At 43.1% G+C, this 25,457-nt stretch overlaps 1 protein-coding gene across 3 annotated transcripts in view; it reads left to right on the top strand.

The window, feature by feature from the left end:
* Positions 1–25,457, top strand: part of MAF (MAF bZIP transcription factor) — a 342,209-nt gene that overhangs the window by 21,475 nt on the left and 295,277 nt on the right. The window contains exon 3 of one of the 3 annotated variants that reach the window (XM_080937462.1): positions 584–4,258. The exons of the other annotated variants lie outside the window; for them this stretch is intronic. The gene's annotated coding sequence lies outside the window, so the exon portion shown is untranslated. Of the gene's footprint in view, positions 1–583; positions 4,259–25,457 lie in introns of those variants that run through there. 3 annotated transcript variants of the gene reach the window in all.

Below are 25,457 nucleotides of genomic sequence, written 5' to 3'. Positions count from 1 at the left end.
GGAAAAAGTATTCATCCATTTTGGGCAGCTTCTGGGTTTATACCTGGAAAGGCAGCTCTTTTGGAAAGGTTTTGTGTGTTAACCTCTCCCTCTGATTTGTCGAACGGAAACCAAGTGTTACTACTTGGGAGAGCCCTGGAGTTTTCTCATTACATTTCCCTCTGCCTGTGTCTCCAGATTTAATTATTAAGCTGTTAATAGGAGAGATAAATAGGGGCAAAGGATTCTATCTAGAAACAGGACAATGTACAATAACATCTGTACATTTGAAAAATGAAGCTAGTGTGAGAGTCGAAATAAATTGATGTAACTGTTGTGCCGCAAACGTCCCGGGTATTTAATCTTTGGCTTCATTAGTACCATGGAGAGCTGGGTGCAGCATAAACCTCAACAAATATACCCCCAAAACGTTGCAATAAAGAACAAATCAATACATTCTATAAATGACCAGAATGCTAAACACAGCACATTATAGGCTCCCAGTGCAGCATGAATGACGAGATGATACTTCTGTTTGTTAGCAAAGCAATCGTTTGACATTAATGCCAGATGACTTCATTCACGCATCTTTTCTTGTTTTCAGAGAAGAGACTCTGCTTATTCGCTCCTTGTTGCGTGCACACAAGCAAGGTTTTATTTTCTGAAATTGGAAAACTATTTTTTACAAAGGTACCTTGGACAAACTTGCACCCAGGATGTCAGTGCATGTGACCAGCATCTTGGATACTGGAGCACCCGACTAGGGGCTTGTCTGAAGCACACCCTTTTCAGAGAAGAAGAAAAATGCACAGAAGGGGCCCTCATTGAGTACCCTGGCATGCGTGGAGACGGACGGTCATGCTCTAAGACATGATTCTCCAGAGCAGACACTGTATGATGTAACTTAAGACGTTTCGCTTGGAGCTGCTTTAGCCACAGAGATTATGAGACTGTTTTAAAAATGCACACTTCAAGGACGATTGAAATTTAACGTCTGTCATGGCCACATGGTGGCCATACCTGTTTGTCGGAGTTATCCTTGACATCCATACACCCGGACATCCCACTTAGCCATTTACAGAGTTGGTGGGTGTGATGAGAAGCAACCGAGGAGCAGGGGTCTCCCAGGAGCCAGAACCCATGCCATCTTCAGTCCTTGAAACAAGTATAGGGGTAGATGCTTTAATCCACGATAAGGATGTGGAGGGCACTAGGCACAAAGGAACTTAGGTGCCGTGTAATCCTTCACTACAGTCTTGCTTAGCTGCCTGCCATGCCAAGGCCTCCCCATCAGTCAGTCTGTCTGCAGCCTTCCCGAGCCACACACCCTCGCTTTTAGCCTCAATTTGTACTCTAAGTGTCCAGGTGCCCTCCCCTTGGCCTCTTTTCCTGAGCAGGGAGGAGTGTAGCTCAGACGGAAAGACACATAATGTGATTAGGATCTGGAGGTCTAGAGCCATGGCCTCTTGTGGTCTTGACCCTCAAAGGACCCTTGTAAGTCTCTGGGACAAACGATCCTCTACTTTTGATTTTGGTAGGCAATGGAAAAGGCTTTCCACCTGAAAGACACTGACTGTCATCCCAGCCACAGTTTAAAAAGCAACGGATGACACATCTCCTTAAAACTCCACAATTCGTAAAGAGTCAGTCACTCAGCAAATGGCTGGGCAGTGAAGATAAATCATTGTTGGTAAATCTTTCCAAGGAAAGCCCAGTTGAATAAAAGTTGTCAGCGAAATCGGCCCTGGGACTACCAAGAAGACAATTTCCACATCTTGAGGATGGGAATTGTCCCTCAAAGGGGAACATAAAGGATTAAATATGGAAATATATGTAAAGCACTTGGATTAAATATGTTAATATATGTAAAACACCTGCACTGGGTAAACACCCCCCACCATGTTCAGACAGTGTTACATGGGATGAAATTCTGACCTGGACACTCAACAAGCCTTGGTTTACATTAGAATAAAGTTGTGATTACAGTCTCGAGCTCCCCCACCACCAGCTCTTCCTTTTAAAAGTAAATCTTTTCAAAAATCAGAAAACCAAGGTTGGTTATAGCTTATGGCTATTCCTTCATTAAAAAATCTCCATCCCCCCTAAAATAAAAAATAAAATAAAATAAAACCATTGTGCTTTGGGGAGCTCTCTGCTCAAATAATTTAGGAAAATGTGTGCTAAACATTTAATATTGCTGTCATCTATCTCAGAGTCTTTATGTGCTGGTATGTATGATCTATGTACATATAGTAACACAGGTGACATTCAGGAACTTCCAAACTTGTGTGAACATGAACCTTGGTTGCTTTTAAACACCAAAGTTCCTGTAACTAGCATTGTTCCAGGCAATTTTGAGAGAGAGAGAGAGAGAGAGAGAGAAGTGTAGTTGCCTGAAGTACCAAAGAGCCCTTTAACTGAGTTTCCCTGGTGGAGACCTTGTCCTCAACGATGCCTTTGGCTCATTCTCATGCGTCTCAACAGTCCAGAAGGATTGGATAGATTCTATCTGTGATGACTTCAGAGGGGGAACTATGAGGTGGGGGCAAATCCAGGGCTCTGCAGGAGATCTCAGGAGTTCGGCTGGAGTCCCTCTGCTTGTGCAGAACACCCTTCAGGCATTGTTGAACATGCCTTAGCCTTTTTCAACTGGATGAGCCATTCAGAGAGCCAAAGCTTCTGTAAGGAATACTCAGTATCCTAGGGTCCTGACCAGGGAGTCTGTGGCTTTGAAAGCAGCTTTCCGTTTCTGTGTTCCTTTTTAAAAGGATGTAAATACAAGATGGCTTGGGTGAGAACCAGGTATACAAGTTCATCCTCTGCCTTGGGGTACACATGGAACCCACCTTTACTTCCAAGTCCCACCCCAAACATGTCCTTTACTCTTAAGGCTCCATCAGAGGTTATCTGGACACCCTGGGATCCCCAACTTAGAAGAGAACTGATTGGCTTACCTAATATCTGCTGAGCAGTAGCAGGGGGGAGGGTCCTTGGGCCACCTCCTTGCTTAGTCATATGCACGAGATGAAAATTAATATTCAAGCCACATGTACACCTGCTTTGGAGGCAGGGATGAGAGGGGTTGGGCACAAGCAGATCTCTGAACCTAAAAGATGGGTTATCAATCCTGGATTGATAGTACTTTCAAAATCATTAATGCCCTGCCTCAAGTCAATTAAATCGGGACCTCGAGGGGTGGGTGAGCTCACACACCAGTGTTTTTATTTTAAACAATCCCAAGGCATTCCAGCATGTAAGGAGGAATAAATATAGAGTCCTGGAGAGGAATGCAGGGGGCACCAGCATCTATAGAAAACTCAGAGAGCCAAGAAGCCCCTGGCAAAGCTCCTGAATTCATGGCCTTCTGATGACTCAGCATCTTCCAGGTCTGGTTTCAGAAGAAGGGCAAAACAATCCCTTTGTATTTCCCACTCCATCTGGCCTCCTCAGTCCTTTAGAAACATCAACTCTATTCATGATGAGCAAAGCCAATTCAGTCAGATAAGGTCCTGGGGGTGGAGGGATGGGGGGTGAGCAGACCAGAGCTCGAAGCCTCCAGTTTAAACCTGACTTGACCACAGCATAGCTTCAGCATGTGGGTGGGTCCCATTCTCCTAATGCTTTGCAGGATCACATGTCACATATTTTCTTGTGTTTTTGTTTTGTTTTTGTTTTTAGAGGGGGATGATGGGGTTTAACTGACCAAAAAGCCAAGGAGGGTTAGGCAGTCAGCTATGCACCTAGCATCTCACAGACTTAGTGGTGAACAGGGGAGATGAGGATTTGAGCTGGTGGACTGGTAAATTTTTACACTCCGATGCTTTTAAAAATTAATCCACACAGAAAAGAGAATGATTATTCCATGATGAAACTACAGAGATAGATGCATTCTCAAGTTATTTGCACAGACTTTTGCAGACACACACACACACGCATGCACACACAAACACGTGGACCTGTGGTGAATACTGCATACCTTTTAAGGAGATGGCCCTGTGAGTTTCACCTCTGCTCTTGGATGCTGAGACCATGTGGCAGTGACGTCCACACCTTGAGTGTTCTTGTGTTTGAGCCCGAGCTGCCCGACGGTGAACGGCACGCTGTAGCCACAGCTCAGTGCTTTTTGAGCAAAGCACAGGTCTCCCTGACTAAGTAGTTGACTAGCCAAACATGTACTCCGATGTGTGATAACAGTTTTAGAACGTGGTGAAACATTCAAGAAGATGTCTTTACAGCCTCCTGAACTGAAAAATTATTTTAACTCTCGTCTAGCTTTTCAAAAATCTCCTGACAACTGCTTATGTCTTTTATGAGTAAAGTTTCCATACTTGGATAACAAATTAAATGTCACCTGCACATTGTGTTATTTTTTTTTTTTTTTTATGTATTCTTTTATTTTGTTTAGCTGGTTAGCCTGATCTCTTCCTCTCCAGCACTGAGAGCACACGTATGTATCATTATACCTGTTTTCTGGGGGAGTTTTGTTTGATTTTGTTTTTTGTTTTTCCTTGTCATTTAGGGATTGAACTTGGGTTTTCATGCTCAAGGCCAGCCTTACCAACTGATGAGCCACAGTTCTACCAGGTGATTACTGGTTTAGATCTATTGACAATTATTTTTTTCATACAATTTTATTTTTTTTCATACTGACTGTTTTGCCATTAAAAAAACCCACATTAAGTACTTTTAGCATTTAATTAGACAACCACAGGGTGCTATTTGCATACTGGAAAATGGACTTTCTGTTGGAGATGCATCTAGAACAAGCAGAGGACTTATGTGCAGAAGCTGAGAAGGAAACATTGTCTCAAACACAGTCCAAGATGAGTAGGCAGTGCTGGGCTCAAAGAAGAGATTGGAAGGTCAGCCAGGGAATAAAAGTGAAGAACAGGATGGATGGATGGAGGGAGGGAGGGAGGGAGGGAGGAAGGGAGGGAGGGAGGGGAGAAAGTGAAGAAGGAAGAAAAGAAAAGAAAAGACCTGGAGATTAGAAGTATTGCAAGCTTCCTACATCTCTGTTTGCAACTAGAATTCATGACTAAGTAGGAGCCCATCCAGGCAACCCATCCTCTCCCCCTCCTAGGTTGTCTGTCTGTCCATCCATGCCTCCACTCATCAACCACCTAACTGTCCCCAGACTTCACACTTTTCACTAGGTAAAGGGGACTCACGTGCATCCACTGAATCAAGGCCAGTGCTGCACGTGCAGCTGAGGCAAGAGGTTATCTATTGCTCTTTTCTGTATTCTCAGTATTGGGGAGAAGAAAAGGAGGGGGACGCTTCTTTAAAGCACTACAAGGGGATTTGGTCACGTGTTTGCCACTCACATCAATCACAGATGCTTGGGCAAAAAAATGCCTAGCACGTTTTTACACGTGCCTCTTTGAATAACGTCCCCTCTGGGGTTGCTACTAGACTCCCCTCCACTGATACAGGATTTGGGGGGCTTTGAAGTCAGTTATGGGAATTTCACTGCTTTCTTTGACTCCAGCAAATTGCTCCAAAATGCTACAAATGTAAGAAAGACTAAGAAAGCTTTAACCGTAGCTTAGAGAAAGAATCCCCTTAAGCCATTGACACAAGAATGTGTTTCTTCATTCGGTTTTTAATTTGTGAGTTATATCTTAACACGCAGCAGTGGACCCAGAGTATTCTGCTAGGTGGAGAGAGTTACCAGACAACCCAGTGGAGAGTTGCGAGCAAAGGTGTTCGCAGCTACAATTCTTCAACATTGTTGTCTTGAGGGGGAAGTCTCTGAATGGAGGCAAGACAGCTTACAAAGAAATTATACACAGTAGCAAGGCAAAGTATTCTTGCCATCAATAAGGATGTGAGTGAGTGTTGAAACTGGTGGACAGAGCCTAGTTCACACAGTGTCCCCAGTGGAGGGTATGGGGGAAGACTATAACCTGCCTTGTGTTCCTAGCATGCTTCAAATTTTGTCTAAGCTCTTTTCCTCATAGGGTGGAGGCCACTGGGCTACACCGAATGTTCCGAGAAATCCCTCCAAGTTATTTTAGTCTCTGAACACACTGGCAAGTTAGAAGAGAAATACTGAGTGGTCAAAATGACCGCTAGCAGCTCCCCAGGCTTCAGTTACTGACTCCATAAATTTAAGGATTTGGCATGGCCCAGAGTCTTTTCAAACGCGTTTTTATTTTGTTTGGTTTCAGCAGAGGAACCGTTTGTAAAATGAGAGTTTATGTGAGATCACAATAGAAAAGAGAGATGGGAGCTACCAAGTGGGGCTGTCCCTCTGGTCCTCTTCCCTCTCCATCATCCCCGGTCACTGTGCAGTTCTGGACTCTCTATAGACTAGCGTGGGTATCTTTGGGGAATTCTTCTCTCAAGGGTACTGTTAGCTCAGCCACTCTCTGATATGAAAAAACAAGCACTTCATTTTCCTGCTGCAAACACTTGGGCATTTCTAAACAGAGGGCCAATGATGATGATCCAGGCACAGAGGCCAGACCTTCTCAATCCTGTGACTGGCAAACTCACTTCCCCTCTCTCAGCATGCCTCATTTCCTTATCTTTCAAATGGGAAGAGGGAGGGAAGCTACAAAGAGCCCCATGGGATTGTTATGCAAGTTAAAAGACCCAGCTGAGATGGCATTTAGGAAGTGCCCATGTAACCTGGCTGCTGTCACTGGGAGGGGGAGGCAGCAGAAGTGACCAGTGGCAACCTTGTCTCCTCTGGATCAGAAACACAGAATGACTTTCCTTGGGACTTAAGGGGACCCTGCAGTCTGTTTTGACAGATGATAACTGTGCCTTGCTTACCTGGTTCTTCATCCTTCAACCTGAAGGGAAGTTTGTCCGTAAAGGCATAGTGGATCTGTGTGGCTCCACATCCCACCCTTCCTGTCCCATGAAAATAGTGTGAACTACCATTTTCTCAGTTCTATGTCCAAGGACTAACATGGGGGACGTGAAACTATCCATGGTCAGAATATTTGCAAGAGGAACCAACATGACTCTAAAATGAAGGCTCCCTTCCATACCTCCGCACATACTCACAGCCAGGTTTTACACAGTTCACATCACACCACTGTGTAAGGAGGCCCCAGAGTAAAAGACTGCTCAACGGGCAGATAGCAAAGGCCTGGCTGATGGTGCTACTCTGATGGGACACAGAAGAGAAACGCGAAGTAGGAGCGGTCTGGGGGTGTCAGAGAAAAATATCAGAAGGGAAAGGGTTTGAGCAGATGTTCAGGCCATCCATAGCTTGCCAGGGGCCAAGGAGGAACAGAAAGGCTGAAGGGCCAAGAATTGCAGGCCAGGGCTGTAGAGGGAACAAATTCCTGAAATCTCTGAACTCTGCTATCTTACCGATAAAAGGTAATGTTTCCCCTGAGGCTAGCCACTCTTTTACTGAGCAGATGCATCAGACACAGTGAACACCCTTCATACCTCTTTCAGTGGCCGCCTTTACCTCTTGAACTGGTGCCTACAGTAACAAGTGTTCTAGATCGCTTTCTTCTGTTGTATAAACGAAATGGCCAAAAGCAACTTAGGGAAGAAGGGGGTAGCCCAATATCGGTGGAGTCAGGAACTCAAGGCAGAGAACATGGAGGACCACTGTTTATCAGCTTCTTCCCAGACTCACTCTCAGCTCCCTTTCTTACTCTTCCCAGGCCCTTCTGCCTCAGACAGAGGGAATTCTTTAACTGAGCTTCTCTCTTCCCAAGTGTGTCAAGTTGGCAACCAAGAACACTGTAAAACAGTAGGCATGTAGACACATCTAGACACATCATTGGAAGAGAATCCTGAAGTTCAGAATTGTGTGTGTGTGTGTGTGTGTGTGTGTGTGTATGTGTGTGTGTGTGTGTGTGTGTACATGTGTACATGTCTATGAAAGTGAGAGGAAACATGATTTTATGAGGAACTATCCTTATACCTTTATTTTGAGAGTCTGGTACTGACCTGGAACTTGTCAAGTAGGCTAGGCCAGCTATCCAGTGATCCCCAGGGATCTTCCTGTCCCTACTTCCCCAACATTTGGATTAGAAACACAAACATCACGTCTACTTTTTTTCCCTCATGTAGGCTTTTGGAATCAAATTTGGGTTCTTGTGCTTGCAAGGTAAATATTTAGCTGATGGAGCCAACTCCCCAGACCCCGAGAACATACAGGTCTAACTACGTCCCAGATGGTACTGGAAGGGAGAACACATTTGTGCTTTGGAGACCTACAGTTTCAAGGTATCTGAAGGGACACTTAGAGAACCATCTAATATAGGAATCAGGCATTATTTTCAACTCTGAAGCCTTCCTCTACGTGGCCTCAACAGTTTGTTTCAGACAATGAGGTTCAACTGAGGATGGTATTGCTTGTCAGGGACATCCAGCAACATCTAGTTTGCCATGATTTGGCAGAGAGAATGCCTTGGTCCTACATGCTCAGGTCAGCACCACCCAATACAAATCATGCTCAAGTAGAGAAATCCAGTTTAAATTCTGTGGTCAGGGTTTGACCTCATGCACACAGTAGGGATAACCAAAACCAACTTTCTAGATGTCAGTAAGAGTGGGTGAGGATCCACACTGTGGGGACAGTTCTGAGGGGTCTGATCAATCGCTGCCAGTTCTTCCCTTCTCAGATAATCACACCGTGATGTGAAGGGTCCTCTCTCAAAGTTCCAGGCAAACATTAAGTGTGATTACCTCTTCGGGGAGACCTACGCTGTGAAGGCTGCACAGATGGATGTTGGCTCACTGCTGCTCACCCTGTGGGTCTGCTGAAGAGAAAGAAGGATGCCTTCCCCTGTCCCCTGTGCCCAGCGGCAGTGACTAGGGAGAATAAAACTCCATGTCTAATTTTGTTAACACGTTTGCCAGGTACTATGTGGATTATGTGAGTGTGTGTGATATGGTCATGTATATGTCTGTGCTTGTGTGTGTGCAGGTACACATACATGCAGAACTACAGGCATATATGAACAGAGGTCAGAGGATAACATGTATCAAAATACACACACACATACACACACACATACACACACACACACACATACACACACACATACACACACGTATCCAAGTGCTCATGTGCTACAGTACACCAGTAGAGAACAGAGAATAGAAGTCACTTTTCTCCTGGGAGATTCACCTTCTGTGTTGCAGGGATGAAACTCAGATCTTCAGGCTTCGTGGCAAGCATCTTTACCCACCGAGCCATAATTCCGGCCCCATTTTGGGAAGGATGCATAGAGTGTCTCATTGGCCTGTATCTTACCAAGTAGGCTATGCTGGCTGGCTATCACGACCCGGGGACCCATCTGTCCCCGACTCCCTATTTGAGATTACAGACAAGCTTTGCTAGCCTGGCTTTGTTACATGGCTCTGGGAAGTGGACTCATGTTCTCATGCATAAACCCTTTACCCACCGAGCCACCTCCCTAGACTTATTGGGGGGTTTGATGAAACAAAACATCGAGAAGAGGAAAAGGCAGCACAGCTCTCGTAGCAGGTGTGATGAGTGAGTCTGGATTTCTACCCCTTCTACCTGATGGGGTAGAGTTTGAATCTCTTAGCTAGCCTTTGGTTCATGATACCAGTTCCAACAGGCACCCAGCAATGGACACCAGGGACACCTAGGTTTCACCCATGGACAAGTCTGCCCCATTTTCTCTGCAAAATGAGCAGATCCCAGTAGGAGTTCAGCCTCAGAGTCAAAACATCCTGGCTCTAATCTGAGCACAAAATGGATTTTAGGGACAGATTTTATTGAGTGACCGACTCCCTCTTCCCCCACCCCCACCATTGGAAAACATATTGTCTTCTTTACTGTAGTTCATTTTGCTTCCCGAGGTGATTAATGAATTAAAGATGCAGTGTATTTATTCTTTTGCCTGATTACCATTCTGTAATAAATCTCAGCTCCCAAGTCTGTCAATAGGAGAAGGCCAACCTGCCGCTTTGTAAAATATAGGTTTGTACATTAAGCTTAACTCCCAGCCTCATATATAGGAGAAAAGTCACCTTAGAGCCTTATAAAAATAAGTGGGAAGCTCTGGGGACATGGGCTGGTAGAGGACTCTGTTTCTGGGGAAAGCCTCCTTAGGCATGGCAAGGCCTGTTGCCTGGCCAACAGCATCTGCTCCCTTGGAATGCAGAACACCTAGCCTCTGGGGTACCATGGAGGTGACAGAGAGAAGCAGGAGTGTCTCAGCTCTGAAGTATTGTCTCATGTAACCCAGGCCTGGATCTTGCTATGTGGTCAAACTGAAACCTCTAATCCTCCTGCCTTGACCTCTCTACCTCTCTACTTAGCTCTACAGGCTAAGCCACCATCCCTGGCTGTGCAGTGCTGTGGCTCAAACCCCAGCCAGCCTCTTGCATGAGAGGCAAACACCCTACCAACCGGCTCAGTGTCTTTTTAACCATTTAGAACAGTGTTCTCTCTGCAGAGTGGCCCCACATCTAAGTAGTTAGTCTTGCTCAGGAGCCTGATTTGACAAGGCACACAGGAGTGTGATCAGTGACTTCACATTGTCTCCCCAGCAGGAGAGGCAACCCCTGGGAGATAAAACCAGTTTTGCATGGAACAGAAAACAGGAGCCTGCTGTTGGCCTAGAAAGGACTCCAGTTTAGCCTTCACTGGGGGTTATTGAAAGACTGGCTTGGCCTCTCCAACATAGGGCAAAACGACAAGGCGAAGGTCAGGCTTCATGTGACATCACTAAATGGAACCTGTATTAGCAAAGGAAGGATGTAAGAAAGGAAAGCAAAGAAACCAACTGGTGGAATTTTCTCTTTAGTTTTGGTTTTTGAAATTCTTTCTAAAGGAGAAACAAACACACACAGCCCCATAACCCCCCCACATACACCCATACCCCCCACCCACACACACAGGAAAAGAAAAAAAACACAAACCCAAATTCTATAAAACAAATGGCACCGATTGGATAATGTGTGTTTGCATGTATGTACACACAGACACACAGGCATATGTATGTCTTAGGATGTTCATGCACATGTGTGAACATGTATGTGTGTGAAGGCAAAAGAACAACTTCTGCCATTGTTTCTCAGATCTTAGCTACCTTGTAATTTTGAGGTAAGCTCTCCCAATGGCTGGCACTTGTCAAATGTTCTCAACTTGACAAGGATCTTTCTGAGTCTACCTCACCAGTGCTGAGATTACAAACAGCCACCATCACCCCTGGTTTTTATTAAACGGGCTTTGGGGAATTGAACTTGCAAAGCAAACACCATGTTAACTGAGCTATCCATCATCCCAGCCTGCATTTTTGTTTGCTTACACAACTGTTTAGGCAGTATATTGGATTGGGCTCTTATGGGTCACAGCTTCAAGAACCCATATATTGCAATTTTTAGGATTTTCCATGATAGGAACTTGAACACTGCATTCTGTGGATAACTTACATGATTTGTAATCTCTGCTCAGAAGTTCTGGATTGGGATTGGTTCAAAGACTTTGATTACTATGGCTGGGTGACGTCAGCTCTTTCTTTTGTCTACCATTTTGGGACTATGGGTCTTAGTTGTATATGGTAGACAAGTATTAAGGGACCTATGGAAGACCATCTAAAGCCAATAGGAACATTGCTTTGTTCTAGCTCTTAATAGGTAGAAGGGAAGCTCACAAAATCGATCTGTACACACATGACATCTGCTGCAGTCACACTGCATGGGTCTGCCAGTAGTTGGCACTCATTATGAGATTCATCATAACATGGGATCTGATGAGTTACGATCCACCATACATGCATGCCTACGGTTGCAGGTCCACCAAATTTCCCTTTTACAATCTTGATTTCCATTAGAGACAGGGGTGTGAAAAGGCCATTGGCTGGCACCAAGTGTTCCCTTTTCCAAGAACTGCCATGAGGTAAAGGAGGTAAATAAACACGGGACTTCTTCATGTGTCCCTCCACCACAACAGACATTAGGCTAACACACATTTGACTTTTTAAGTGAGCCATACTCATAGGTCCATAATCACGTCCCATGGCCTGCACCTGGCTTCTACCTTGACCCCGCTGATCTTATTCTGTGGACGTTTCCCTCAATATTCTTCCCCACAATTTCTTTCCTTCTTGTTGTGGAACCAGAAGGAAGAAAAACTCTTCTGGGCAATGGTTATAAGACATATTCCTGCATTTACGTTTTTTATAAATGATGGTTGTGAGACGGCTTATTTGTTGTTGGGCATGGTGCTACATGGTCCTGGATTGTAGACAGATAGGCTGAGCAAGTCATGGAGAACAATCCAATAAGCAGCATCCTCTGTTTCAGTTCATGCCTCCAGGTTTCTGCCTTGATTCTGTTTTGGCTTTCCTCATTGGTGGGCTGTGGTCAGGATGAATAAGACAGATAAACCCTTCCCTCCCCAAGTTACTTTTAGTCATGGTGCTTTAGAACAGTAATAAAAACCTAACCAAGATAGAAATTAGCACCAGTGAGTAAACTATTGCCGTTACAAACCTAGTTACATTTTAGGGAAGGGACACAGAAGGCATTTAAAACTTTGATCTGGAAAAGCCATTGAATTCTCAGAGCTTAATGAGCTGTTTTGGGAACACAGAAGCTAATGCTGAGAGCAGTGTAGGTGATGGTGGCCTGGCTTGTGGGGTTTCAGAGGGAAGTGTGGGAGCCTTTTTAAGACTCTATTTAGTCTGTTCATGTGATATTTTGAATTAAGAATGTGTGGTTCTGGTCAGACGGAGCAGAAGAATCAGCTGTGATTCAGAAGGGATCGCCATCACTACGGAAGTCTACCTTTGCATTTTTTATGCCAATTGATGCAGATTAGCTGGAACTGAGAAATTAATAGTGATTAAGAAGAGACTGCATCACCAAAGCAAAATCTTCTGGGAGTACTTTCTCCTAGTCAGCACACAGATGCTGTGGCCCAGAGAGGAGTAAGGCAGTATTTCATCCTGGTAGCCAAATTTGGTAAATGTATAAGAGTCTTCCAGGTGATACTGGTTTTAAAGGAATGAAAGAGTCATGGAGAACAGCTGAGGCTAGGCACTGGGTGGAAATCTCTGGGTTAAAAGGGTCAGGAAGAGAAGTTGGGTCTTGACACCATGTGGCAGGATCAGACTCCTTGACAAGATGTCAGAAGTGAAGGACCAGGCTCTGGAGACACCAACATACTGGAGATGCCAAGACTATGGGACAACCATCAAGGAGAGTAGCATATGTGGATTGGAGCTGGCCTGAGCCTACAAGACAGGTATGTGTATGATAAATGGAAAAACTAGAGAGGCGGAGCTGGCGAGACACTGGAGAGCAGAGAAGATTCTGAGTAAATCCTAGATACAGTGGCTTGAGCTGTAAGATTTAATTTATGCCATGAAGCTTTGGGTTTGTTTTATTCAGATTGTGACTGTGCTCTGATTCTTTTCTTTTGGAGTAAAAGTGTTTAACTTGTTTTTTAATTTTATAGAAGTCATTAACAGATAGGCTTTGGATATGTTACAGAGACTAAGAATCTTTAGAAAGACTCTTTGAAAGAGACTTTGGGTGTTTTAAAGTAACTAAACTTTTAAAGTGTTTGAGGTTTTAAAGACTAGGGCACTTACAATTGAAGCACGCTTTATATTTCAATATTGATATTAGTGTGAGCTATTGGGGGTGGTAAACAGAAAAGGAAAGATTATGGTTTAATAATTGTAATGATGTTTCAAGTTGACATGGGGTTAATTCTCCTGATTAATTCTTTAGTCCCTTTCCCCTCAAGTTCCTTTTGGCCATGGGGTTTTGTCACAACAGTAGAAACCTAACCAAAACAAGGAGATATACTTACTAGTAACAATTACCATATACTCTACTAAAAATACCAAAAATTTTCTGGAGGTGAGAGGGAGAATGGTTATCCTATAGGACTTCACACTTAATTATTTATGGATCTCAAAAGTCCTTGAGGATTTATCAGTGACCTTGGGAAAGGGGACTATTGGAAAAAAAAATCTTCACTCCACTCCAATGCATCTCATCTTTCTGGAAAGTGTTTTATTATTATTATTATTATTATTATTATTATTATTATTATTATTATTATTATTATTATTATTATACCATGAAATTACAATCATTCATAAGTCCAAAATGATCACTTCTAATTCAGCTCTGAGGAGGCTGCTCACACATGCTGTCAACATGAGAGCTTACAAAGGATAAAAGCATCCCTTCTTACCAGCATTGCTCTGGGTGTATAGGAACATCACAGAACACCTACATAGTCAACCTTACATGTGGGTATTTCTTTTCCTATTTATTTACTAATAAATATATTACTTGTTTAAGAAGAAACATAAATGGAGCCTTATTTCCAGCCTTAAACTGTTTAACAGCCCTTTTTACAGAATAAAATGAAACAGGTGGAAAAGTATTTAATATCATTTTAAACTCCAGCATCAAAATTATCATATCAATGCACACTCAAAAAATCCATTCATAGCTTATTTTTATAATCATTTATTTTGTTCCAAGTCTTTGAAATTTGTGGTCACTCTCAATTTGGAAGATATGTGTTCCACAAAGTTAAATGTAAAATTAATTTCAAGTCTGACCAAAACAATAGAGGTGTGTGAGGAGAAAAAATAAGATATGATTGTATAATTGCTTTAAATACGATAGTATCATAGTTATATTTAGGTAAGATTAATACTTCAATTCTTCAGACACTGGCCACATTACAAATGCTGTGGATATACCTGTGGCTCATGGCGACCACACTGGTCAGTGTGCTAGCCCACAAGTTTGAATGTTATCTCAGAAATCTGGTTAAAACTCTCTAATTACTAGCTAGAAATGGAGTCTTCTCTAGTTTCTGGATGGTTCAAGGTCTTATGGACATTCATTAGCCAGTGTGTTAAACAAACCAGATGGATAGTTCATAGTTTGGTTGCAGAGTGAAAAACACTAGTCCAATACCTGCATATCCTGGTGACCTAATATTTGCAAAGAAGATGGACAGACATAAGAAGGGATGGAAGATTTTTTTAAAGCATTTGGTAGATGCTTGTTAAGTTAAAACAGGATCCTAAGGAGTTTGGTATTTGCTTTCATTTGGTTGTGAATATAAAAACACAAAACAGTGAGGCTTAACCCATGGCAGGGGCTAGAACAATGTTTGAGAACATAGCATTTAGTGAATAGGGCCCTCTCAAAAATGTTGAGGCTTAAGAATGAGGATCATGGGACTGGGGAGGTGGCTCAGCTGGCAAAGCGCTTGCCTTGCACACTTGAGGACCCAAGCCCTATTCTTCAAACCCACATTAAATAAATAACCCAAGTATGTGCAACTTTTAATCCTAGTGCTGGGGAGGCAGAGACAGATGACGCCCTAGCTCTTGGTATCTAGTCTTCTTGATGCTTTCCAGGCCATAGAAAAGCCCTGTGTTCGAGACAAAGTGGACAGTACCTGAGGAAAGGCACCCATTGTCCTCTGACCTCCATATGAAAGCATATACATACACTTACATCTCTCTCTCTCTCTCTCTCTCTCTCTCTCTCTCTCTGTCTCTCTCTCTTTCTCTCTCTCTCTCTCCCTCTCCTCTCTCTCTCTCTAACACACACACACACACACACACACACACACACACACACACACACACACACATACACACAGACGGACTGGACAGACCTTAAAGCTTCATCCCAAAGTCTCCCATCCACATAAATGTTATAAAGGTCTGCCTTCTGTTGTCTACAGTCAGGGATGAGGACAAGAAAGAAACACTCAGTGGTTTTACTTAGCATCCAGGGTGAAAAGTGTATAGAAAATCCCCATATGTCTGGTTAGTTAAGAGATCACTCAATTTATGAAATAAGTTTTTTCCTCACAGGATAAGGACCATGTTTCCGACGCTTAGGCCTTAGGTCCTAGAGTACAGCGAGAAAGGACACTGGTCATTTATTTCTCCTCCCCTGTACTGATCATTTTATATCTCACCCATGGAGTAACTGCCTTTGAAACCATGGAGTCCTGGGACTACATGTAGGAACAAAACCAGCCTTGGCCCTGCCCATCTACAGTGTCAAGATTTCTTTCTGTTGATGAACTGTAAGCACAAAGTTCATTATAATTGTTCTGAGTGCCATGAAGACTATAGACAGGCTGCTGGGGTAATCAAATCTGGCTGTTGAAATGAGCAATGTTTTTTTCTTCATTACATAAGTATGGGCAGGATGGCATTTTGAGAATTTAGGGACATAGGGACATACGATGGAAAGAGTATGTGTTGGACATTTTCTCATCACTATGACAAATACATAAGAGATTCAACCTAATAAGAGGATTTGTCTTGGCTCTAAGTTTCAGTTACTGATCAGTTGATGCCATTGCAATGTTCCTGAAGTTGACAGAGAGCCATGTCAGAGAGTGTGGTAGAGGAAGTTGCTCACTATGTTGGAGAGACAGGATGAGAAAGGCATTGAGAAGGAGGTATACAGTCAAGTCGCAGATGACCTACTTCTAGGTATCACTTCCTAACTTGTGTTACCTCCTAAGCACACCACCTGATTATGACATCATCGATGGGGGAATTCATTGATTCAGACAGAATCTTTGTGACCAAATCATCTCTGAGTGATTATATGTACCAGTTGCAGAGCAAGTCTTTAGCACTTGGTCTTTGAAGAGGGTAAGAGATAATATCTGAGACATAACAGAACTCAATGCTGTTCACTGTGGTCCTTTGTTTGGGAAATAATGGCTCATGTTGAGATTTGAGGTACCATTGTGTCTATTCCTGGCTGCCTCAGAGCCTAACTAGTTGTCAGACCCACTGAAGGCACTCAACAAATATGTTAAAAATAAAGGAAGCGAGATAGTTTCCATAGGCAGACCTAGCTTTGGAGACCACTCTTATCAAGTTCCCAAGCACACTGCCTCTCATTTCCCAACCTAGGGTCTTTTGTTCCAAGTTAAGGGGATAATTGTTCCAGTTGGCTTTGGAGACTCTTCCGTGTCCTCCCCCAGCACAGTTCATGACTATACATCTTTATGTTATGTATGTATAATTGTGTGTGCAGATGTAGATGTGTATACATTTATATATAATCATCTGTGTGTATTTGTATATGCACATGTACAGGTCTGTGTATATGTAAGGTATTCATGTGTGTATATTCATATGTGATTGTATATGATATGTGTGTGTATTCATGTGTGGTTTTATGTGTGTGAAGTATGTGGGTATGTGTGTGATGTGATTATATGTATGAGTATGTATATAAAGTATGTGTATGATGTGTGTGAAGTGTATGTATGTATGTGATTATGCATGGGATGTGTGTATATGAGTTTGTGTGATTGTATGGGAGTAGAATGTGAGTATGAGTGTGTATGAGTATGTGTGTAGGTATGTGTAATGTGTGTGTATGTGTGTGCATTCATGGTGTGTGCATGTGTGTGCAACTGTATATGTTTCTATGCTCTAATGATTACACCTGCTTTCCAAAGCCCGGATGGAGGCTTTCATTGATATCGAGTTTTCTTCCTCTTAGCTCAAATCCTATTGGTCTCTCTGACTTAATCATTGGGGTCTCCCAATGATCTTTCCCCCATAGAATTGCCTTAGTGACAGAGATGTGTGAGAGAATAAACACACCAGCTGACACAATAGTGCAGTGCAAGAGCCCTCCAGTGAGTGTCTGCACTCCGCTCCCCACATCTGTCCATCGGATCAGCAAAAGTGAACCTGATGTGATGGAGTGAAAGACAGTGTGATGACTTAAACATGGCACTGTCAGCGGCTTTCATCTCGGACTGTCCTCCCATTCTTAAAAGAAATCACGTTTCACATCTTAATTAGGGACCTGTAATGCACAGCAGTTCCTTTTTTCCCAACTCCCCTTTTCTTTTTTTCTTATGAGCATCTTGTAATTTACTCCTGAAGTAAACTATAGTCAATTTATCTGCAGCAGCAAGTCAATAAAACAGTGGAAGTCCCCAGCTTTCCCACCTCTAGACTTTCAATTGCTTGGTTTTTGTTTCCTGCTTTTGCTACTCAGTGAGAGACCAGGCCACAGGTACATGAGTGGGGAGGTGGTGCACGGTTGCTGTGACTTTTGCTATCTATTCCTTGGAGACTTCGCTGCAAGATTTGATTGACTTGCCAGCTGTCCTGAGTTTAGAATCTGAACAGAGCTGCACATTGTTGAGAATACCAAGCCAGTGCCTTCTGGATCTTGTGATGTGGATGGTCAGTGTAATTCAAGTGGTAAACCAAATTGCTGTCTGCTTTCAACAGTGGCTCTTGTAATGAGGGTGTCTGGTGTGTGCCTGTGTGTGTGTGTGTGTGTGTGTGTGTGTGTGTGTGAGTGTCTGTGTGCATTTGTGAAACTATATACAAACCATTAAGAGCCCAAATACAGGGACCTTTTCAAGTTGGGTTTATGGTGGTGCACACTCAGCTAATAGCTCATCCTACTCAAACCACAGTCAAGGTCTTTGGGCTTGACACTTGTGTCAGAGTTACACTGTGGTTTCAGAGATGGCAATTAAAGTCAACTTCCCCCTAAAACAAACATATGGGGAATATGGAGCTAGCCTAGATGGCTGGGTAGGGGACTCCATGAGGTTTTGTTGGTTCAGAAGAGAAGTACATATGTCTAACCTGTGAAGGTTTGTAAACAAACTCTGGGTTTAGGCTGCTTCACTTTCAGGGGAGAAAGCAGGGAAGTTAGTTGGTGGCCATCTCTAGACTTTCAGAAACCTTCCAGAATCAGGAGTCCTGGAACATACATGAAACCCATAGAGGAGATGGTTCTTTCATTGACTCTCAATCTTTCCTAAGGCTGCAACCCTTTAATAAATATTCTCATATTGTGGTGACCCCCAACCATAAAATTATTTTTGTTGCTACTTTGCAACTGTTAATTTTGCTGCTGTTATGAATTGTTATGCAAGTATTGCATATGCAGGGACCAAAGGAGTCGTAACCCACAGGCTGAGAACTCTAGACTCTTGAATTCAACCTTTGATACTAAGGTACATGTGGAGTATCTTTGTCACTGAGAAAGTACTAGGGATCAAGGACTGTGTCCTTACCTTTAACTTAAAACTCCCACCTGTGTTTCCTTAAGAGCGATAACCATCTTCACAACTCATTTCCTTTTGTTGTTCACTTTATTTTATTTATTTACTTAATTATTCTTGTTTTTGAGACAGAATCTCACTATGTAGCCCAGGCTGGCCTTGAACCCCATATCCTCCTGCCTCAGTCTCTTGAATTCTGGAATTATATGGATATGTCACCATAACCTGCTTTCTCTCTTTATGTGATAACCTTACCTAAAGTTTGGTCCACAGTTTCTATTTTATTTTAATTTTAGCCCAAAGGACAAATTTGTGTCATATTAAATTAATGTAGTAACCAAAGGAAAAGGCAACCCACCATTACCACAGAGTAGGTTCATCAGCCAACTTCCTTCCCCTCTTTCCTCTTCCCATCTCCCTCTTCCTTCCTGGCTTAACTCAAATATAAATGGACACAAATTCATTTATTACCCTTTCAGGGTCTTTCTGGCACTCATTTTGAAAATACAACAGGCTGTAAGAGACCAAGAACAACCCAGCACTACAGCACTGGGCGGCACAGAATGATTGATCTCTTGCTGGTTTGTTCAACATGGTGCTCAGATGCCAAGATTGGTCCCTCATCCTGATACACAAGAAGTAGGAGAGTAATATATTCCCCTGAGTTACTCTCCTCACATCATCAGACACACTCTGCCCTTCTTATGCACCCATCGGGCCTCAGCTTAAAACTTACTCTCTCATACTGCCTAAACTAGTTTCTGGCTTTTAAATGTTTAACCCCTGCCCCACCCCCTGCAATAGCATCTGTACATCCCCTCAATAACACTCATCCCCTTGGGATGAATCTTTTTCTCATCTGTACCCTCACTTTCCCATAGAACTGGGCATGAATGAAGCCTTTAATGCTATCTAGTTGAACAAATGAGAAATTACACATGACCCCAGAGCTTGCATTAATAATTCAGATTACTGAGAGAGGGCTATGCTTTGCTGTAATATAGAGTAGCTTCTTTAATCCCTACTCCCCCAAGACTTGGTCACCGATGTAATCTCTTAGAAGCTTGAACATGCCCAAAAGCCACATAAGTGGCAAGTGGTGGAATTTGAATACAAACTGTGGACTATGGTAAGTGCCTATGATCAAAATAGAGCTATCTTTTGGGCTTACCTTATTGATCCATCCATGTCTTCTTGTTCACCTCCAAGGCAATTTCCACTCCTTCTTTGCACCTGGGAGTCTGGAAAATTCTGTGACAAGACTGTTGGCAGAGAGAAGCTCATTTTCTCCCCCTTCTTTCCCCAAACTGCTGATCTTGGCCATACTTTAATTTTCTCCTCCAAAAATGGAAACTTTGGGAAATTACCTTGGCAGAAAAGTCTCGCTTCACTCTTCTGCATAGCCCAAGTGTTGATAGAGCTGGCGGCAGCAATGGAATTGAACTGAAAGCAAAGAAGGAGTGACATTAGCTGGGGGTTAGCCAAGACTCACTTGTATGTGTAAGGATGGCAGAGAACCCACAGTGGAAAACCCTTCATACTTGATGCTCATCAAGTACATTCTGCGTGTCTAGCACTGTGCTGGCCTCATCCTGTAGGTCGAGTCCTATGCTTGTTTTTAACTAGTCTCAAAAACATAAGCAGAGAGAGCTGATCTATTGTGACCAAGGTCTGATAACTAAATCAAGCAGGGTGCCTACCATACTTGGCTTTGGATGGTAAATAAATTACATCTCACAAGCTTGTTAGACAACCTACTTCTCACTTGGCCTTCACCCCCTATTTTCTCCTCTTACATGGTTGAATTCACCATATAGTGTCACCAACTAGTTCCTAGGCTTCAATTTAAGGTTGAGCTCACCCTTTATATTAGAACCCATACCCAAAGGGCTATTGTTCTGAGTGTAGGCAAAAGTGGCTTTTGAACATGGAAAACAAAAAATTCAAATCAACATGCTGAAGTACACCATCGCCAACCTTCTGGACCTGCTTTGAGGAAGGAGCTTGTACTAAGCAGTTAAGGCTGAATAGAAATCACAAAGGTACTCCCCAAATATATGTGGGTGTTCCAAAAAGATGCAGTGCTATGAGGAAATCAATATGATCTGATGGCCAGATGGTATAACATGCTTGGAGACAGTGGTGTGCTGAAGTCAGCTTGTACTTGTTCGCATAATCTGATTGCCAAGTTTTTAGGAATTTCGAAAGCTGATTATTAAACAGTCAGTGTTTAAAGTAAACTTGTACAGAATTGTGTATAAATATGTTGTATTAAAATGTAGTAAATAGGTCTGCAGAGATGGATCAGTCAGTAGAGTGCTTGCTGTGCAAGCACAAGGACCTGAATTTGATTCCAAGAAGCCACATTAAAAAAAAAAAAAAAAAAGCCAGGAGTGTTGATGTGAGATTTTGTTTGCAGTGCCGGGGAGACAGGAAGATTCCTGCTGCCTTTTGGCCAGCCAATCTAGCTGAGCCATGAGTTCCAAAGTGATGAGGTACCCTGTCTTTGAATCGAGGTGAATAGCTTCATGAAAATGACACTCAAGGTTGGTCTCCTGCCTCCACACCCATGGACACACCCTCAGGAACATGCAATGCACATACTCATGCACATGCAAAAGGGGATAAACAGCAACATCATTGCTAATTATCCTAAGTTTTACTAAACATCTCCTTTGATTATTTATATCTATGATTCTGTCAATATGCATGATTTATATCAGTCTAATATTGCCATTTATTTACAATTCTTCAGTAAATAATCTAGTTAGTAAGTTGAAATCAGTCATAGGGAGAGTATTTACACCACAGAAAATGTCAATCACTAACAATAAGAATGTTTATTCTCTTAGGAAGGATGCTTGTTAAGCAATTGCCAGGGTACCATCCATGATGAGTAAGAAGGAAGTAGACATAAAAGGAACAAATGCATTTCAGAGAGTTCAGATTGTGCTCATAGGGAACTGGCTCTCATAGCAGTTCCTGAGACAAGAAAAACCCAAGGTGAGCACCAATTTCTAGCCCTTTCCTGGGAAGTATAATTCCAGACATTATAGGTTAGGATACAGTTAAATCAAGGGGCATGGGAATCCCTCCAAAATGACGTGTTACCATCTAACCATTGCCACCAGCCCTAAGATACACTGCTCATTTTCAGGGGAAGCTTCAAGACAGTGCATCAGAGGGAGGAAGGCACATGAAGGGGCTTTTCAGTCATCTCTGCTTGCTCAAAAGTTCTGCCCACTATGATTAACCCAGTGACATTTCTAGGTGTAGTTTGTAGGGAACTGGGACTCTGTAGATCATCCTGTACTTTCTTAGTCCCAGACATGGGGAGAAGAATCCCCAAACTCTCATGGCAAAATTATGAAGGAGTAGGCCCGCTATGGGAGGCACCATCTTTAGGCAGGTGGTAGTTCTGAACTGTATATGAAAGCTAGCTAAGCATGAGCCAGGGAGGGAGCAAGTCAGACAGTGAGCAAGCAAGAAGAAATTCCTGTTTGGTTCCTGTCTCTTTTTTTCTACCTTGAGTTCCTGGTCTAACATCACTCAGTGATGTACCATGACCTGGAGGTATGAGCCAAATAAACGATTTTCTCTCTAAGTTGCTTTTGGTCTTTGTTTTATCACAGCAAAAAAGGGGGGGGGGAGAAACTCTCCTGTCCCTGGGAGAGATCTTCCAAAGGCCGCTTTTCTAGGACCATCTTAAAATTTTTTGTCTTTAAACTACCCTGATGTCTCTATCCCAGGACTGAATGCAGGAAGCCAGGAGCGACAAAGAGGATGTCACTGGTTTGAAAGTGATCTCATCCACCTGCATTACCTCATTTTCCGCCTCTTGTGCCATCTTCCTTCTGCAACATCATTCCAACTGCTAGAAGTCCAAACCATTTTTAACCCAGGAAGCATTTCCCACGAGCCCTCAAATTCCCGAGACAGATTTCCTTTTTCTTAGCATCTCAGCTGGATCTCACATTCTCCTACATGTCTAGTGAGTGGATGAGGGATATTGGAAAGTCATACTCCAGAAACCAGCAGAACATGTGTCTGATCATGCCTAGGTCACTTAGCTTTTATATAGTCAATTTCATCATGTGCACAATGGGGAATCACACAAGAAAATCCTTCTGCTGCAATGTGCACAGCTCCTGGACATAGTAAAAAAAATTACACTCACTAATATTACTGTCTAGTTGATTGAATCATGAAAGAGTGGTCAGAGCATTAAAGAATGTAGAACTCTTCCCTCGGGAATAAAACTCAGGACCATGCTATTCTCCACGTGCCTTGCTAAGCCCACTAATGAAAGTTAGAGACAAGAATGAGAGAGTACCCACTCTCATCAGAGGCTGTAGAGCTTTTGGGAATGAAGCTGGCCCCTGGCATCTCTGTCCAGGGCTGACTTAGGTATGTCAGCATGCAGGTGCTGGGTGAGTGGGCAGACTGGACTATACCTATTGGACACAGTGTGTCAATGCAGGTCTCTCACAGAAGGAGTGAGCACAAGTTCACTCCAAGCTCTCTGCCAAAGCTCTGCCCCAAAGAAGGTTTCTATATTGAGTACAAGGTAAGGTTCCAGGTGTCAGCAAGATCGTCAGAATGGCTTACCCAGTGTGGCCAGTACTTCCTAGTATCCTAAAACTAGGTGGTGCACAGCGGGTGGGTAGATTTCTACAGCAACATTTTTGAGAAAAGAAGTTTGCAGTTTCACCTTACAAAGAGTTTTGGAGATAGACTATCTTGGGATCTGAATCTATTTAAAAAGAGAAATAATTCTATCTTGACACTAGCTTGACCTGGGCAGCCTTTCAGGAGCTACAAGTTGACCCACTTTGGCCTCTGGCTTCTGGACAAACAAAATGGAACCCAACAAGATCATTTTCAGGGGAATGCCAATCTGAAAGGGAGGTTTCCACACTGGGGATGTGGCCAGCGTAACTGAAGAAGGGTTTTGATGGTTATGCCAAGGGTGAGGCAGAGAGAATCAGCCCACTTTAGTCCTTGCCCAAACCACAGTAGTTTGTCACCTTGGACATGACATCAATGACCTGCAATTTTTAAGAGAGACTTGGCACTATGACAACTTTCATACACAAAAATAATAAGGTGTGTGTGTGTGTGTGTGTGTGTGTGTGTGTGTGTGCGCGTGTGTGTATTTGCCTGTCTCTGTGTGTTTGCCTGTCTGTGTCCATGTGTGGTCTAAAGGTCATATTCTGAGTATTTCTATCAGTCTACACTTACTCTTTGGGACAAGATCTCCCACTGAACCTAGAACTCACTGTTTCAGTGATACCAACTGGTTGCTGAGCCCCTGAGATCCACCAGTCTTTATTTACTCAGCCCCCATGCAGAGGTTTTAGGAGTGCACTGCCATCTCTGGCTCTTTACATGGATGCTGAGGATTTACTCAGGTCTTCCTGCTTGCACAATGAGCCCTTTACACGCGGAGCAATCTCCCCAGCCCATGGTAATTATCTTTGGATTTCTTAAGGTGCTGAAGGTTACATTGCAAGGTGGATCAGAGATAGCCTAGAATAGAACTGATGGTCACTATCCTGACCTTAGCCCTGTTTGCTCAGCCAGACCTTGGGGTTCTCTGAAACACTGACCTCTGCTCTGTGTGCTCAAATTCCTTCAAGCACTTTGTCCCACACCCCACACACTATAGTTACTCCATCAGTGACACTATCAACCATCTTTGTTCCTCACTATCAATTATTGAAATAGATAACAATGGCAAAAATCCCCAGCATTCTGAATGTGTTAGTACATCTAATCCCTGCCCTAGGGTGTACTATCATACCCTAACTTTGCAGAAGATGAATAGACTGAGACTGGATTTAGGTGAGCGTGTTTATTTCTCCTGTAAAAACAAAAACAAAACAAGAAAATACAAAACAACCCACAATACTTGCTATATTTTAGAACTGCTACACCAGTGACAGCCCTCCTTATCTAAAGACGCTTTGGCAATGTAAGCAAGAAGATATGACCCTGGGTTCGCAGACTTTCAAGCTGTCCCCATCCCCAGCCAATTTCTATTTTCTCCTGTATTCTTAAACATGGTAGGCAGTCATTAGGAAGAATTTTGCTCCTTCTGGAAGTTTATAGGAAAGCAACAAGAGAAAGCCCCCACATTTATGACCCATCAAAATAAAACGTTTGGGTTCTGGGGAGATGGCTGAAATGTCTAAAGTGCTTGGTGACACAGCCCTCTGATCTGAGTTTTGATCCCGAGAATCTAAGGGGGAAAAAAAAGAAGAAAAACAATAGAACATGGGTTCCAGGAGTCTCAAGGTTGGGTAACCCATGTTGCTGTCAGAAATGGGAAGCTGAGAAAGGAGAAGCTAAAGCTCTTGAGTAGCTAGGCTAGCTTATGCATCTGTAAAGGGGGCCTGCCTCAAACAAGGTGGAAGGAGAAGACCCACACTAATGGTTTTCCTCTGACCTCCACAAT

The sequence above is a fragment of the Micromys minutus genome (genome assembly GCF_963924665.1).
Source record: "Micromys minutus genome assembly, chromosome: 24".
Taxonomy (NCBI): domain Eukaryota; kingdom Metazoa; phylum Chordata; class Mammalia; order Rodentia; family Muridae; genus Micromys; species Micromys minutus.
The sequence above is the reverse complement of the archived record's forward strand: the minus strand, read 5'-3'. Positions and strand labels throughout refer to the sequence as shown.